General features: G+C 44.6%; 1 pseudogene; it reads right to left on the reverse strand.

Annotated features, from left to right (window-relative positions):
* Positions 1-13270: 13270 nt before the first annotated feature.
* On the reverse strand, positions 13271-14955 carry LOC148109090 (tripartite motif-containing protein 75-like; annotated as a pseudogene).
* Between the last annotated feature and the right edge of the window lie 1175 nt (positions 14956-16130).

The following is a 16130-nucleotide window of genomic DNA, read 5'->3' on the forward strand; positions in this document are numbered from 1 at the left end:
CATGGGTGTGGGACTGAGCCCAAAGTCGGGCTCTGAGGTCAGTGGGGAGTCTACTTGAAGATGCTCTGCCCCTTCCCCCACTTTCTCTAAAATCTTTGAGTGCCAGTAAACAAGGCAGTAATGTATAGAGTGCCAGTAAACAAGGCAGTAATGTATATAGGGCAAGGGACCTGCCATGGATGACAGCCACTCATGCAAAGGTCCTGTGGCCAGAGGATGCCATGTCCTAAGTGTGGAGGAGAGGGCAGGACTGTACGGTGCTACAAGTTACATAACGTAGAGGGAGGGTGAAACTGGAGGCCCAGAGTTAAACATCCCTGAGTGAGAAATAGGCTTCACATAGCGTTTTACATTTCATCTTCCTCGTAAAGATGGGATTGAAAGATGTTGAGGGTCACCTAGGTGGCTCAGTTAAGCATCTGACTCAATTTTAGCTCAGGTTATCTCAGGGTTTTGAGATTGAGCACTGCATCAGGCTCCTAGCTAGGTTTTCTCCCTCTGCCTCTGCCCCTCCCTGCCTCCCTCCCCCTCAAAAAAAAAGTTGAGGTCAAGGGAAGATTACAAAGATGCAAATTAACTATGCACATTAACGGTGTCCATGCTGACTTGATTTAATCATGGGAGGTAAGTTTCCACACCTCTATCCAAGATGTGACCTCAACCAGATCTTGCCCTCCCTCCGCCAGGGAGGAGCCACCATCTTTTGGTGGGCGGGATCCTAATAGCTCCACCTTGCTACTGGGATGTATATATGCATGCAATGGTCACATCATTGACCCAGCAATCGTCTGCGAAACTGGCTTCTGAGACCATTCCTAGGGACTGGCCTCAGACCTGCCCATTGCCACCTGCTCCAGGTGAAGCCCAAAGATGGTACGAGGTGGGTGCAGGAGGCTGGAGCATGGTAAGACTGGTGTCTTCCTGATGCCTGCTCTGTATAGCACCTAAGATTAGGCCTTAAGGGAAAGCAGACTTGGGTTCAGGTTATTTTAAGACATGTGCTCTTGCCGCGGCACCACCCGCAGCGCTGCGGCCCGTTGATTCGGGTGAACAAGGCAGACACGTTGGCTTGCGAAAGAGCGTGGGTGCAGGGGACAACCGCGTGGTGCGCCACTGCCATGAGTGCAATTGCCCTGAACAGCTGCAACCTTGCTATTTATTGGCAACAATCAAAAACAAGGGAGTGATCCGCATTACATCCTAGTGAATACTGCAAGGGGAAGCTCACGGCATAGATCATCATGGGGAAGGTCGGGATCAGATGATGTGATGTTCAGCAAGGGGGCCCTATTCTTAAACATGTTTCTTTGGACCCTATGGGCTATTGTCAAGAGCAATCAGCAGTGTTCTGCCCTGAAGGAGTTGGGCGTTCCCAACTGTTGGATGAGCCAGGCGTTCCCGGCCGCTGGGTGGGCCAGGCATTCCCGGCCGCTTGGCTCTGATATTTACACTGAAGCCCTCAGGGTCACAAACATGTTTTCCTATTGCATCCTTAGCATAAGTTCTCGGCCAGGGGCTGCTGCATTTCCCTTTTCTTTTTGCAGAAGCAGGAAGGCAGACTTGGCCACTTCGCGTTCCATCACTCATCGTTGAAGGCTCTTCTTTGGCATCTGAGGACTAAGCATATTGCAAACAAAGACATAAAAAGTAATAGTAGAGCTCCTAGAAGGCTAGTACCATTATTGCTGAACCACTGGAAAAGATTTGAGGGGGAGAGTGTCCCATCAATATTTCCCCCAAGCTTAAGCCTGGTACATTGTTAAGTCAGCATGAGTGATGCCTTGAATGGTATCTTGTAGTTGTTTAATATCAAGAGTTAAATTGTCTTCAGTAAAATCGTAGGCAAAGCCCACAGTAGATACCAAATAAAGTTGCATTCTGGAGGAATTAACGTCTCCAGGAGAGGTCACCAGCCATCCTTGGTTTAACGATCTTAAGCAAATTTTCATTAACAGCCAATGCATACAGGTCTCGTATTAAAGCCCAATGTGATATTAATTTCTTGTCCTCCTCCTCTAGGGAAAATCGGGAGTCTAGGGTCTGCTATCGCTGGGATCCATTTAGATCCATTAATGTATACAGGGACATTATCATCCCATTCAATTGGCCTGGTAAGAGGGGGATTGGGTACATAGGCCCAGTAAGTAAAATTGGTGGCTGATGCCGTGTGACAGTGGGATACTTACGGCTGCCATCAATAAGGCCATCATAGTAACAGCCATATTGCTAGGGGTAATGGGGTGCTGTTCATTACGCAGCACTACTTCTGCTTTCTGGGTCAGCTTCTTGATCTGACCCCATGTGGGCATCTTCGCCATCTCAGTTCCTGGCAGCATGATCTTGGTGGTCTGTAGGGTAAGGCCCTTGAGATCGATTATCAGAGGCATTGGATCGAACGCGAATCTCCTCCGCTTGCTCATGTCGAACCTTTAATAAACGAGAAGGGACCCAGATTGGCCCCAGACTGGCTTGATAGCATCGTCCAGCATGACACAAGCACAGCCTTTTCCCCAGGTAATTAAAGTGCCAGGATACCACTGATTAGATTTTATGTCCTTCCACCGGACAGGAGAGCCCAAGAACATGTTTCCACGTGAGTTATGAAAATGTCAACTGCCATAGCGTCATTCTCATCTCAATTCAAAAAATTTAAAGTAGGGGCGCCAGGTGGCTCAGTTGTTAAGCATCTGCCTTCCACCCAGGGCATGATCCCGGGGTCCTGGGATCGAGTCCCACATCGGGCTCCTCCACTGGGAGTCTGCTTCTTCCTCTCCCACTCCCCCTGCTTGTGTTCCCTCTCTCGCTGGCTGTCTCTGTCTCTGTCGAATAAATAAATAAAATCTTAAAAAAAAAAAAAAAAGAAGCTAAAGTAGAGGAGTATCTTCATGATTTCTGTATTAAAATTAATTTCTTAAAATTGGAAATGTACCTGCCATAAAAGAAAAGATTTATAAATTTGACTGTATTAAATTTTAGACTTCCTTTTAATAAAATGAAAATATAAAGAGAATGAAAAGGGAGTTGAAGGAAGATATTTACAACGCATATAACTGACAAAGGGCTACAGATATTGTTCTATCTTTAGGTCAAGTTAAAAAGGATTCCTACCAGAGTCCTCATGCTTCAGAGGATCCAGCATATTACAACACATGCAAATTTATTAAGAAACTCATGATTGCCTCTGTCACTCAGAATGTGGTGCTAAGCACCTGTAATACTAAGCGTCCACTTGTTGCTAACACCAGTCAGGCCCCAGAAAAATGCTTTTCAAAATGTCTTGCCATCTGTCCACTCAACAAAAGTGGTTGCTCTATCTGGGTGTCGTGGGGACTCGTGAGTTGTACCACAACCAACTATGAGAGAACTCCGCTTTGCATGTCTAGTACGATTAACTCAATTTTCAAAAAGTGCAACTTTCAGCTTAAATAATTTTGATTTAAAATATTAATATAAAACATAATTTGTATTCTGCCTTATGAAATAGGTAATTTTGAATAATATAGAGAATAAAATACTCTCCATGATTGGTGGGAGTTGCTTTTTTATTACTCATCTCTTGCCCTTGTATTTTTTGGCAGTGAGCTCAAAGATGAGTAGATGAATGTAAACCCCCTTATCCAGGTTAGTATTGGAATAGAGACTGGCCTCAGACTACCTGAGAAGCAAATGATCAAAACCCCAGTAGAAACATGTGCAAAGATAGCACCGTTCACACGTATGTACAAAAGGTATACAGAACTTTAACAAGTTCTCAGTGTCATTCGTGCTAGATTCTTTGCAAATATGCTTTACTTGAATCAAGTCTCTAGACCTGGTTTTCAGTTTACGGGAAATACAGGGGAAAGAGGGACTAAAGAACACCACGAGGGAATCATCAGTCAGTTGAGAACGTGGCCCACCTTGCAGACCTAAAGAAAGAGGTAAACTGAAGCAAATTCAAAATTGTCAAAAAGATGAATTTATTTGGGAATAGCAAGGAATTGCAATTTGGGACATGCAAACTATAGCAAGCTAAGGCAAGTCTGTTGAGGATCGGGGGTGGGCTGTATTTATGGGCAGGGAATGTGAAGAGGAGGGAGTTTAGTTCGAGTCTGAAAATCAAAAAGAGAGGCCAGCTTTGAAGATTCCCCAAGCAGAGAAAACCAGTCCAGTCATAAAACCAAGTTCAATTCAGCTGATTTTGTGAGACCAACCCAGCCGGGGTCATTTCTTGTTCATGCCTCTGGAAACCCTAAGCAAAACTTCCCAAGGTTAATATGAGGCAATCCCTGGCCAACTCCCTATCATTTAAGAAAATTCCAAAATTATCAGGTTTCTATAAATTAGGCATTTATGGGAAAGCAATCTCTCAGTCCTTAAGTTTTATTTTCCTGAGGACACCTGCATGCGATTTTCCATTTTGTATCCTCCAGTTCCATTTTAGATTGAAATTCTTTCACAACCCTAAAAGGCAATTAGGCTGGACTTTTCAAAAAGTGAATGTCTCTTGAAAAGATAAAAAGGGCAGGACAATTTTCCCAGATTCCAAGAGACTACAGAGCAATGCACTAACCTTAATCGGATCAAGGGCGGGTGGAAAAGGTAAATGGCATTTGGGAGACTACTGGAGAAACTTAAAAACAGAGCACATATAATAATAGTGGAATTTCTATTCATTTTCATATTTATGATAATATTACCCCATTTAGGAGAAGAATATCCTCATTCTTAGGAAGTTTATGCTTAAGCATTTGGGGTGAAATGTATTTGCAAATGTGACAAATTATGCTTAAATTGTTAAAAGGTGTTTGTTATACTATTCTTTCAGCATTTGTCTATGGTTTACATTTAAAAAAAAAAAAGCTTGGAAGAGAAATTTAATCATTATATTTGCAGGCCCTTGGCTTAGTTACTGGCTCACCATAGACCCTCAGTAAATCCTGGCTCCCCTTTTTCATCTGGTGCCTTGGGAAAGCTCCTCCACCGTCCCGAGCCTCAGCCTGCTCCTCTGGAAACACCCGGATGGAGGTGGGGACGGGCAGTTTGGAAGGTCCTTTCCTCAGCTGTGAACTGCGTGCACTAGGAACAGGCATCTGCAGAATAACTGGTCTCCCCGTCCTTCCCAGATCGGCCTTTCTCAGGGCCGCCCTCTGCCCCCGGTCTTCTCCCTCTCTGCCAATGGCAGCTCCTGTCTCTCCCCAGCTAGAGCAAAAACCTAGTGGCATCTCTGCTTTGTCTCCTGTCAGCGCGTGCTGTTGTCTGTCTGCTGCACTCTGTCCTTGGATTCTGATCCCCCCTCCCAGGGACACCTGGGGACCCCTTCCTTCTCTGGCTTGCCTGGCTCTGGTCTGACCTCCCTGGCCTAACGGACCCCAAGGATCTGACCTTCACCTGGCCCCCTGCCTCACCTAAGCCAAGTCTCCCCTGCCCGCCCTCTTACCAGTGCTGCACACCTCCTAGCATTCTTGCCCTTCCAGCCACCTCATGTCCCTTTCTGCACCAGAACTCCCTTAATTGTTCACTTTGCCTGGACTGGACTGTCCTGTCTCCTTTGCCCGGATCACCGCTGCGGAGACTGGACTTCACTTGACCTTAGTCACCCCCAGGGGGGCCCTCGGTGGCCCCTGCATGCTGGGTGGTGGGGTGAGCCTGTCACCCGCTGCCCAGTCTCCTGTTCTGGCATCTGACACTCAGCATGTCTAGTGAAATGGCTCAGGTCGTGCCCATCCTCGGACTCGACTGCAAACTCCCTCGTGGACTAGCAACTCAGGGAAAGCAGAGACTGGGTGGATCCACCTCTGTTTGACCAGAGCCTTAGCATAGTGTCTTGTGCAGTCATTGTTGGGAGAAGGAACCCGTGAAATGATGCCACAAGAATGAATCCAGGGCACTCAAGAAAACAGCGACCTTTTAGAGGGAAGATCTTTGACCCCTGGGGGATAAAGCTGTGGACTCCACAGGTAGAGGGAGTCTGAAGATGTCCTCAGGCAACTAATGTGTGAACTCGGGGCGCCTGGGTGGCTCGGTCGGTTAAGTGTCTGCCTTCGGCTCAGGTCACGATCCCAGGGTCCTGGGATCGAGCCCCGAATCAGGCTCCCTGCTCAGCCAGGAGCCTACTTATCCCTCTGCCTCCCCCCCACCCCGTCCCCACCTGTGCACACACGCACTCTCTCTCTCTGTCAAATAAATACATAAAATCTTAACAAGAAAAAACAACAAAGCTAAACTCAAGTGTGAACTTCCCCTGACAGGCTGCCCAGCTCACCCTGTTTTATTTCTGTGAGTGAGAAGACATTCTGTCCAGGCTCCTGCCTCACTCTTTATCCCATTAGCTGCAGTTTTATCCTTCCCACACTATGGCCACATATCCCTCCGGTTTCCATTCTCTCTTTCCTCCCCACACCCTGGGCACCTGAAATCACTGGACTTGGGCTGACTGGGGTTGTAGAAAAAGCAACTGTTTGGATTCAAATAGATGTTACACGGATTGGAGCCCATTCTGACTCCTCACTTGAGGCTGTGTAAGCTGGTTGGGGTGAATAGTTCAACCTTCCTGATAAGGATTCAGGGACGTTGGGTAAATCTCTCATCTCTTTCCTACCTTGTCAGGAAATCAAAGGAAGAATGTAGAAAGCTTGTGGGATATTTTGTTCTTAAATAACAGAAATTTCTTGGGACAAAAACACACTAACACATTCCAGTCATTGATTTGAATTCTTTAGCCTTAGGTCTGTTTGATTTCTCGTTGGCTGATTATACAAAACACTGTGCATATCAAAAGACAGAAGGTGAACTAAGCGCCCTCAAGTCTCTTCTGACCCTTAAAATTCTGTGATTCTCACAAACACATGAGTATAATTTTACATTAAAAATGAACTATATGGCCAGCAGAAGACATGAATAGACATTTCTCCAAAGACGACATATGAATGGCCAGCAGACACATGTAAAAATGCTCCACATCACTCGGCATCAGGGAAATACAAATCAAAACCATAATGAGATACCACCTCACACCCGTCAAAAACGGCTAAAATTATCAACTCTGGAAACAACAGATATTGTCAAGGATGCAGAGAAATGAGAACCCTCTTACTCTGTTGGTGGGAATGCAAACTGTTGCAGCCACTCTGGAAAACAGTATGGAGGTTCCTCAAAAAGTTAAAAATAGGAACTACCCTAAGACCCAGCAATTGTACTACTAGGTATTTAGCCAAAGGATACAAACATAATGGTTCAAAGGAGCACATGCACTCCAATGTTTATAGCAGCAATGTTCATAATAGCCAAAATATAGGAAGAGCCTGGATGTTCATCGACAGATGAATGGATAAAGAAGTTGTGGTATATATACACAATGGAATATTACTCAGCCATCAAAAAGAATGAAATCTTGCCATTTGCAATGACATGGATGGAACTGGACGGTATTACGCTAAGAGAAATAAGTCAGTCAGAGAAAGACAATTATATGATTTCACTCATATGTGGAATTTATGAAACAAAACAGATAAACACAGGGAAAGGGAAGGAAAAATAAAATAAGATAAAACAGAGAGGGAGGCAAACCATAAGAGACTCCTAACAGTAGGGAGCAAACTGAGGGTTGCTATAGGATGACTATAATATTAATGACGTGAAGATTGTTAAGTTAATACGCAACAAGTATTTAACTTTATTTTTTATTTTGTTTTATTTTTAAAAGATTCTATTTATTTGAGAGAGAGAATGAGAGAGCACAAGCAGTAAAGAGATGGAGAAGCAGGCTCCCCACTGAGCAGACAGCCTGATGCGGGCTCCATCCCAGGACCCTGAGATCATGACCTGAGCCAAAGGCAGACGCTTAGCCGACTGAGCCACCCAGGCGCTCCCACAACAAGTATTTTAAAACTGTCCAGCATCTGGTAAGAACAAATCACTTATTAGGTATTATTACTTTGGGTGTTGATCATTTCTTTCATCTATTCTGTAGTATGAAAACTAGATGCAATGACTATATCATGAAAGACAAACCTGATTATTTAACCCATGACACACACACTGTTAAAAAAAAAAAAAAGTGTTCCCATGTTAAATATATATTCTGGACCAGAAATACTCATTGTGTCCTCCTCTCAACAAGAAGCCATCTGTCATTTACCTCCACCACTGATTTGAAGCTATTTCCAAGTTCTATCAGTGACCTGTCCCCTATATTGAAATAGCTTTTAGGTTTCTTGATTGCTCAGGATCTAAATCTTGCTGACTGGTCTCCGCTGTACCTTCTCATCTAGGCTTCCTTTGCCCCCAAATGTGCTTGATGCCCGGGTTTCTTCCGATGGCTCTCTTCTCCACTGACATCTTTGGTTCTTCATCCCCCAGGGTTTCCAGGCAGAAGAAAGTCCACCAAACAGTTCCACCCTCTGTGGTACTGCACTGATATAGAAGAGAACAGCATAAAGGTGGGAGCAGATCCGGGCTTCCCTACAGGCTTCACTGTAATACCTTGAGTTTTTTGGGTTGGACTGAGATCTCTGGTATGTTCTGCCTGTTGCTCCTGTTAAATTCATTCGCATAGAGGCTGAAAACAGATCTGCATTTCTAACCCGGTCTTCCTGATCTCATAAATCCCAGGTAGGCATCTTAGTTCATTATGCATCAAGTAGACTTTTTATGAGCTCTCACTAGATGGGAGACGCTGAGTTAGAAGCCTAGATGCAAAGATCCCATCTGGCGTCCCCACCGTCAAAGAACTCACAGTCTAGAGAACAAAGACAGACAGTGTGGACTGAGGATTTCCTCCATGTGATGGCTATGTCCAATCAAGGAATAAAATAAAGTTTTTCCTGGCAGAGGGATGGTTTGGCGTTACTAGTGCCTGGCCTGGGCCTTTCTGAGGGTCACCTTTACCCAGCCTCCCAGGAACTGCATGCTGGATGTGCATTTGGGCATTTCCTGCAGGTCTCTTGTAAAGACCATATTGCTGGGCTTTTTACCCTTTCATCCTATTTGAATGTTATTCTAATAGGCCCAGGTCCTGCTTCCACAAAGGTAAGACAGATCTGTGATGTGAGTAAAAGGAAGCCTGGAGAGCAGGTACCCATCATAGAAGGAGACCTCTCCTGGAGGCTCCAGTCCTGGCATCTTGCCCTGAGTCAGGCTCCCTCTCAGTGGGGAGCCTGCTTCTCCCTTTCCCTCTGCCCCTCCCACCACACCCCCTCTCCCACTCATGCTCACTCTCCCTCATGTTCTCACTCTCTCTCAAATACATAAAATCTTAAAAAAAAAAAAAAAAGGAAAATGCTCTTTGTTCAAATCTAAAAATAAATAAACGAAGGTTTTCCTTAATAAGCAAAACTAACACCTGAATTGTAGCAATTTTCCAGGAAACAATTTGTCAATTCAGGACAGACTGAAAAGCAAATTGCTCTCACTCCTCAGGTCACCAGGCCTCCTCATTCCTCCCCAGCAGGACCTTTCTAAGTGTTTACTGTACCTTCCAGAAAAATCCTATTTGTATACAGTATATAAGCCTAGATACCTTTTTATGGTGCTTTAATTACACAGTATGGGCATGCTATGTGCAGTCTTCTGCACTTTGCTTTTTACACTTAGGTGTATCTAGAGGGTTTTTTCATATCCACATTATAGATCCATTTCATCTATTATTTTTTTTAAAAAAGATGTATTTATTTTAGAGAGAGAGAAAAAGAGAGCAGGGAGAAAGGGCAGAGAGAGAAGGACCCAGAGAATTCTCAAGCAGACTCCCCACTGAGCACGGAGCCAGATGTGAGGCTCAATCCCATGACCCCGAGGTCATGACCTAAGCCGAAATCCAGAGTCCACCGCTTAACCAACTGAGCCACACAGGCGTCCCTCATCTATTGCTTCTAGCAGTCATTGCCTCTTCAGTGTAAAACCTGAGATGTATTTTATTTATATCCGTTTTTGTGGCGAACCAGTAGTATATTCCTTTCTTGGTTTGTAAAGATTTTTATTTTAGAATTGCAAAGAAATTATACGAGATTATTGTACCTTTGCCATGAGAAATAGAAATAATAAATACAATATTATAGGTAATTATAGGGGAAAAAAGGGTCCAAAAACTATTTCTCGGTAGTTGGAAAGCACAAATCCACTGTGCTTCCTGGGATCAGAACATCCCAAGAATTGTGATTATACAATATTCTAAGTATTGTTGTGACCACTGCACATGGGAATATTGAACAGTTGGGTATGGAGGGTTATAGACTCAGGGACTATAGGAGCCTCTGTTTCCAGGGAGATGCCTGCACATGGCTAGTAATGGCAATGGCATAAAGCTAAGCAGGTCAGTGTCTTGCCTCAGGAGCCCAGGGCCAATCTATGGTCACCTTCATGGTCCAGAACTCCAAAAAGCATGAGAGGAAGTTGCTGAAGGCTCTCTAGTAAAGATGTCTCTGGCAGTACTAATAGGAATGTCTATTCCAATTTAGAGAAATATTAGAGCCTTTTCCTAGAGGGGTCCCATTAGAGGTGGGCTGATCTGTAAGTGCCAAGGACTTAATTTAATTTTAATTTATTACACATCAATTCAGAGGAACCATGCCTTCTCAGGATACTTTAGGGCAATGTATGTCCACTCACGGGAATTTAGTCAGGACCGCAGTTCTGATGGTTAAGATGAGGCACAGCTCTTTTGACCTCTATTTTATGTGCAGTAACATCACTAAGATTTAAGGGGCATCTTGATTAAATTATTGGGATCCTTAAATTATTGGGATCCTTGGGTGTAACTCATCTGAAGCTCAGCACTGATTAACTTCATGGAAATTTTATAAAAGGTGCATTTTAGCAGATGCTGAATTTAAAACTGCATCCAGGTGGTAGAGGCCAAAACCTAATCAGCGCCCTTCAATCTTTTTTGTTGTATGAATTCTTTTAATAAATTTTGAATTTCTAATTGGGTCAAATTACAGACCTCTGTTCCAGTGTTTCTTCCCTTCCAATGAATTCAGCTCACTTTTTCCTTCCTTCCTTCCTTCCTTCCTTCCTTCCTTCCTTCCTTCCTTCCTTCCTTCTTCTTTCCCTCGTTCCATCTGTCTCTCTTTCCCTCTTTCCCTCCCTCCCTTCCTTCCTCTTGTCCTTCCTTTTTTCCTTCTTTCCTCCCTATATCCCTCCATCCCCCCGCTCCTTTATTCTTTTTTTTTTTTTTCATTTGAGGACGGACACTGGACATTTGAGGACACTGGGTATACTTCATGAGTTGGTCCTCTGTTCCTGCTCATATTTGTAAATTTCTCACTCAGAAAACCTCAAATTTGTATGATCAAAATGTAAGTCCCCCATGGCTATGGTTGGCTTATAGAGTTTAAGGTCCCTGGGCTTAGAGGCACCTGGGTGGCTCAGTCAATTAAGTGTCTGCCTTCAGCTCAGGTCATGATTCCGGGGTCCTGGGATCGAGTCCCGCATCGGGTTCTCTGCTCAGCAGGGAGTCTGCTTCTCCCTCTCCTTCTGCCGCCCCCACCCCAGCTTGTGCTCACTCTCTCGTGCTCACTCTCTCGTGCTCTCTCTCACTCTCTCTGTCTCAAATAAACAATTTTTTTTTTTTTTAAAAAAGGACCCCGGGCTTAAGTCTAGTGTGCCCTCAGTGTGCCACAGGAGAGCCTTGGGTGTTTTGCCTTGTAACCTTGAAGATTTGGGTCTTTGTTTTGACAAAGACACAGGCAGCAGTGGCAGAAGAAGCAAAGCCGTTTTATAGAGTCTTAGTGAGCCATCTGTTTGAGGAGCATGGGGCTGAGTAATTCAAATCTTCATATAATGATGGTCATTGACATATGACTGCCCTTGCCCCACACATGTGACTACTCAGCATCCGGGATGTCACAGACATGGAATCTTTACCCTGAGTGCTCTACAGAGCAGGAGCCAATGTCTAGTGAGACGTTCAACCAATCAGTCAGGGGCTAGAGACTTTCCCCTGAAACCACACGGGTCACAGCTGATGCCAGAATCTAGACACGCTAATTCATTCTAAGACTTGCAAATAGGTCTAGATGGAGACACATGACCCAGAGCCACATTACAGAAGAGCTCAATCCATTCTTCAATCCCTAAATGCCAATAATTATGAAAACATCTGACACAGGATAGTTAAATCTAGAAGTAAGCCTCAATAAAACCCAGAAAATGCAGCACGGAAGAAAGTGCGGGCCTTCCTCTGGCAGCAGAGCCGGTGGTTACAAGCCAAAGGCAGGGGAGAAATTCCTGGTCATGGCACTCAACATCTCCACGATCCTGCTCACAACACCAGCTTGCATAGCTATGGTGGATCCCCATCCAAAACTTGGTTCAGGGGGGCACCTGGCTGGCTCAGTTGGTAGAGCACGTGACTCTTGATCTCTCTCTCTCTTTTTTTAAAGATTTTATTTATTTATTCGACAGGATAGAGACAGCCAGCGAGAGAGGGAACACAAGCAGGGGGAGTGGGAGAGGAAGAAGCAGACTCCTAGCAGAGGAGCCTGATGTGGGGCTCGATCCCGTAACGCCAGGATCACGCCCTGAGCCGAAGGCAGACGCTTAACCACTGTGCCACCCAGGCGCCCTGACTCTTGATCTCTTGATCTCAGGGTCGTGAGTTTGAACCCCTGGTAGGTCAGAGCTTACCTAAAATTTTTTTGGTTCAAATGTCAAGGCTGATAATGCCCCCCCTCCACACACACCAGATGAGTATAAAAATGTTTATTACTCACATAATGAAGTTGTATGAGAGGAGGAGGCAGGCCACCACAGTATTTCCCCAAATGACTCCAGAAAACAGGAAGAGACCAGTGAGTGGTGTTTATGGTGGTTATGGGCAGTACTAGTGTGAGGGCTCCGGCATTGCTCGGGGCTTTCTTGGTTTGAACTACATGCACCAGAGGATGGCACACTCATGCTTTGCATTAGTTTTCCCAGGTGTAAGGAAAAGGGGAGAGAGAAGGGTGAGTCCTAAAATTTTCAGCAATCAAACATCAAAAATGGAATCAAAATCTTTATTGCCAGTACCCCCCAAGAACACAGGAATATAGCCACATACACGAAGGTCCTCCAAGCAGTTCATCGTTCAGCCATGAGGATACTGATTCTAAGAGGTTTTGAAGAAGGTCCAAAATGGGGTGCCTGGGTTGGTTAAGCATCTGCCTCCGGCTCAGGTCCTGATCCCAGGGTTCTGGGATTGGGCCCCCACATCAAGCCCCGCATCAAGCCCCACATTGAGCCCTGAGCCCCGCATCGGGCTCCCCGCTCAGTGGGGAGCCTGCGTATCCTTCTCCCTCTCCCTCTGCCGCTTCCCCTACTTGTACTCTCTGTCAAATAAATAATTTTTTTTTTTAAATGAATAAGTTCCAATAGAGAAATACAGCATAAGTTTCCCTGTAAGGATATTAGTGAACATACACAAATATGACCTGCTATTCAAATTATAAAATGAAACCTCTTCCAACTCACAGTCCAGAAAGATGCCAATCCGCATGGCTGTACTGTAAGCCCATGATCACGTGTATTAGTTGACTGCTGAATTTGCCAGCAGCCATTGTTTGGGGACAGGGATAGAAGAGCATTTCTGGGGAAAGATTCCTTACACACACCTAAGGACCATTCCCCTGTGCCTGTTACTTCTACCTGCCAAAAATGCCTGCCAGCCTCAAATTCCTCACAACTCAGGACAGCTGGGTAAAAGTAAAGACCTGGGGATTATCAAGACAGTTTGGTTTCATTGTTCTACGTATTACACTTTTTCTATTTTTTGAGATAATAAGGTATGGATGGACAATTTTGGGATCTAGCGTCAAATCTACCTGAAACGTGCTGATCATTTTCTGCAGGCCAAAATACCGTGGGGGGAGACTGCATACCTCCTTCTTTAATTCATATGGGGAGGCTGCTGGTGGTTGTAGGTGTTCATATGTGTTGTGGATACTTTCAGTCCCTGTCAGTAAATCTAGGTCTGTCTGCAAACACTTCTCTGTTATTTTACTTAACAAATTGTTCAGTATGGACATATAGTTTGAAATTTGGCTGCTGTTTTCAGTTAGTTTTTCTTCAACCTCCTTCTCTTCCATAAGCAGCCTGGCATGAATTGCGGCTTGCTCCTTTCTCAGAAAACCCTTAAGGTCTTCAAATTCTGAGAGCTACTCTTCCCTCCAATTTTTCATCTTCCTCCTCACTTCAAGAAATTTTGAAACTTGGATTTCACACCTCATTTCAGCATCTTTAACCTGCTTCTGCGGGGGCTCGATGTATCTTTGGAGCTTCTTCCCGTGGCCGGCGCAGCTTGCTTGATGGGCGTCAGGGGGTGGCCCCTGGAGGAGGAGGAGGCCCGAGGAGACCTTGCACTGGGGACAGAGCAGCTCCAGGTCCTTCTCACAGAACAGGGCCAGAGCCTGACTGTGCTGCTCACACAGGGCTTTCTCTTCCTGCAGTCTTCTCTGGCTCCTCCTGGCGGGAAGCTGCTTGAGGATACCAGCCACGTGACCTAACCGGATGTTCCTCTTCAAGTTCCTGTCGGGACAGTGGTGGAGGCAGACAGGACGGGGGAGGGTGTCCTGTAGGTCCTCCCAGCACTGGTGGTTGCAGGAGCCACAGAAGTTGTGCTCACAGTCAGTGGTCACTGGGTCTCTCAGATAATCCAGGCAGGTGGGGCAGCTGGCCTCTACCTGGAGCTCGGCCAGGGAGGCTGCGAAGGGCATTGTGCAGGGAGGGTTTCTGTCTGAGGAAACTCCCCTCGGGGTAAGTGTGATCCAATGAAGTAGGAAAGATGAGAAACTGATGTCTCCTCAGTGTTCACTTTCCTGAAGAAAGCTGAAGTCTTCTAGGGTCCCAGGAAACCAGAACCCCACAAGCCTGTTTCTGCTTCCCTTCCTTCAGTTCTAGAAGAAGCTGCCAGGAGAAGACAACCACTGATCCCCTAGCTCTGGATCACCTTTACTCAAATTCATCTTGACTCTTAATCCTCTTTGTCCAGAGAGAGAAAGAGCTTCAAGATGTGATGGAAATTAATGACCACGGACAGAATTTCAGATTGTGGGATACTCAACAGGACAATGGACCTGATTTCTTCAACATAAAATAGCAAGGCGGAAAAATGTGTATATATATATACACGTATATACACGTATATACATATATATACATATATATATACATATATACACGTATATATGTATATACGTGTATATACGTGTATATATATATATAAATGATAGGCTCGTATATCAGTGACAAAGATTTACCTAATATTGTAATTCTGTTAGATTTTTTCAAACAATACGTAACTTTTGTATTTAAGGAAGTACTTCAGGCTATATTTAAATTTTTAAATTTTTTAAATTTATTTTTATTATGGTAAAAAACATATAACATTAAATTTACCATTGTAAACATTTTAAAATGTACGGTTCAGTAGGATTAAATATATTCACATGGTTGTGCAACAGATCTCTAGTATTTTTTCATTTTGCAACATTGAAACTCTACATCCATTAAACACTAATTCCCCATCCGTTCTCCCATTAGTCCTTGGTAACCACCTTTCTACTTTCTGTTTCTATGAATCTATAATTTTTTTTTTAAAGAATTTATTTATTTATTTGACAGAGAGAGAGACAGCCAGCGAGAGAGGGAACACAAGCAGGGGGAGTGGGAGAGGAAGAAGCAGGCTCCCAGCGGAGGAGCCTGATGTGGGGCTCGATCCCATAATGCCGGGATCACGCCCTGAGCCGAAGGCAGACGCTTAACCGCTGTGCCACCCAGGCGCCCCTGAATCTATAATTTTGCCTGTATATTTCATATGAGTGGAATCATAAAACATTTGTTCTTCTGTAACTGACTTCCTTTGCTTTAGCATGACATCCTCAAGCTTCATCCATGTCGTAGCACGTGATGGGATTTCTGTTTTGGACTTGTGCATTTGGAGATGCATTAGAAATCCAAGTGGATACTTCCATTAGATGTTGCATACAGAAGACCAATGGTCCAGAAACGGGACAAGCTGCAGAAAAATTTTGAGCCATCAGCACAAAGGTGTCTTAAATGGTGCTGAGAAGGGATGATAACTAGAGAGAGAAGTTAAAGACAAAAGGAGGGTTCTCCAGACAATTTCTTAAGAAATACAAATTAATGAGTGGACAGATACTGACAGTGGCAATCAGGGA

The sequence above is a fragment of the Ursus americanus genome, chromosome 13 (genome assembly GCF_024610735.1).
Source record: "Ursus americanus isolate L20-20 chromosome 13, mUrsAme1.1.p, whole genome shotgun sequence".
Taxonomy (NCBI): domain Eukaryota; kingdom Metazoa; phylum Chordata; class Mammalia; order Carnivora; family Ursidae; genus Ursus; species Ursus americanus.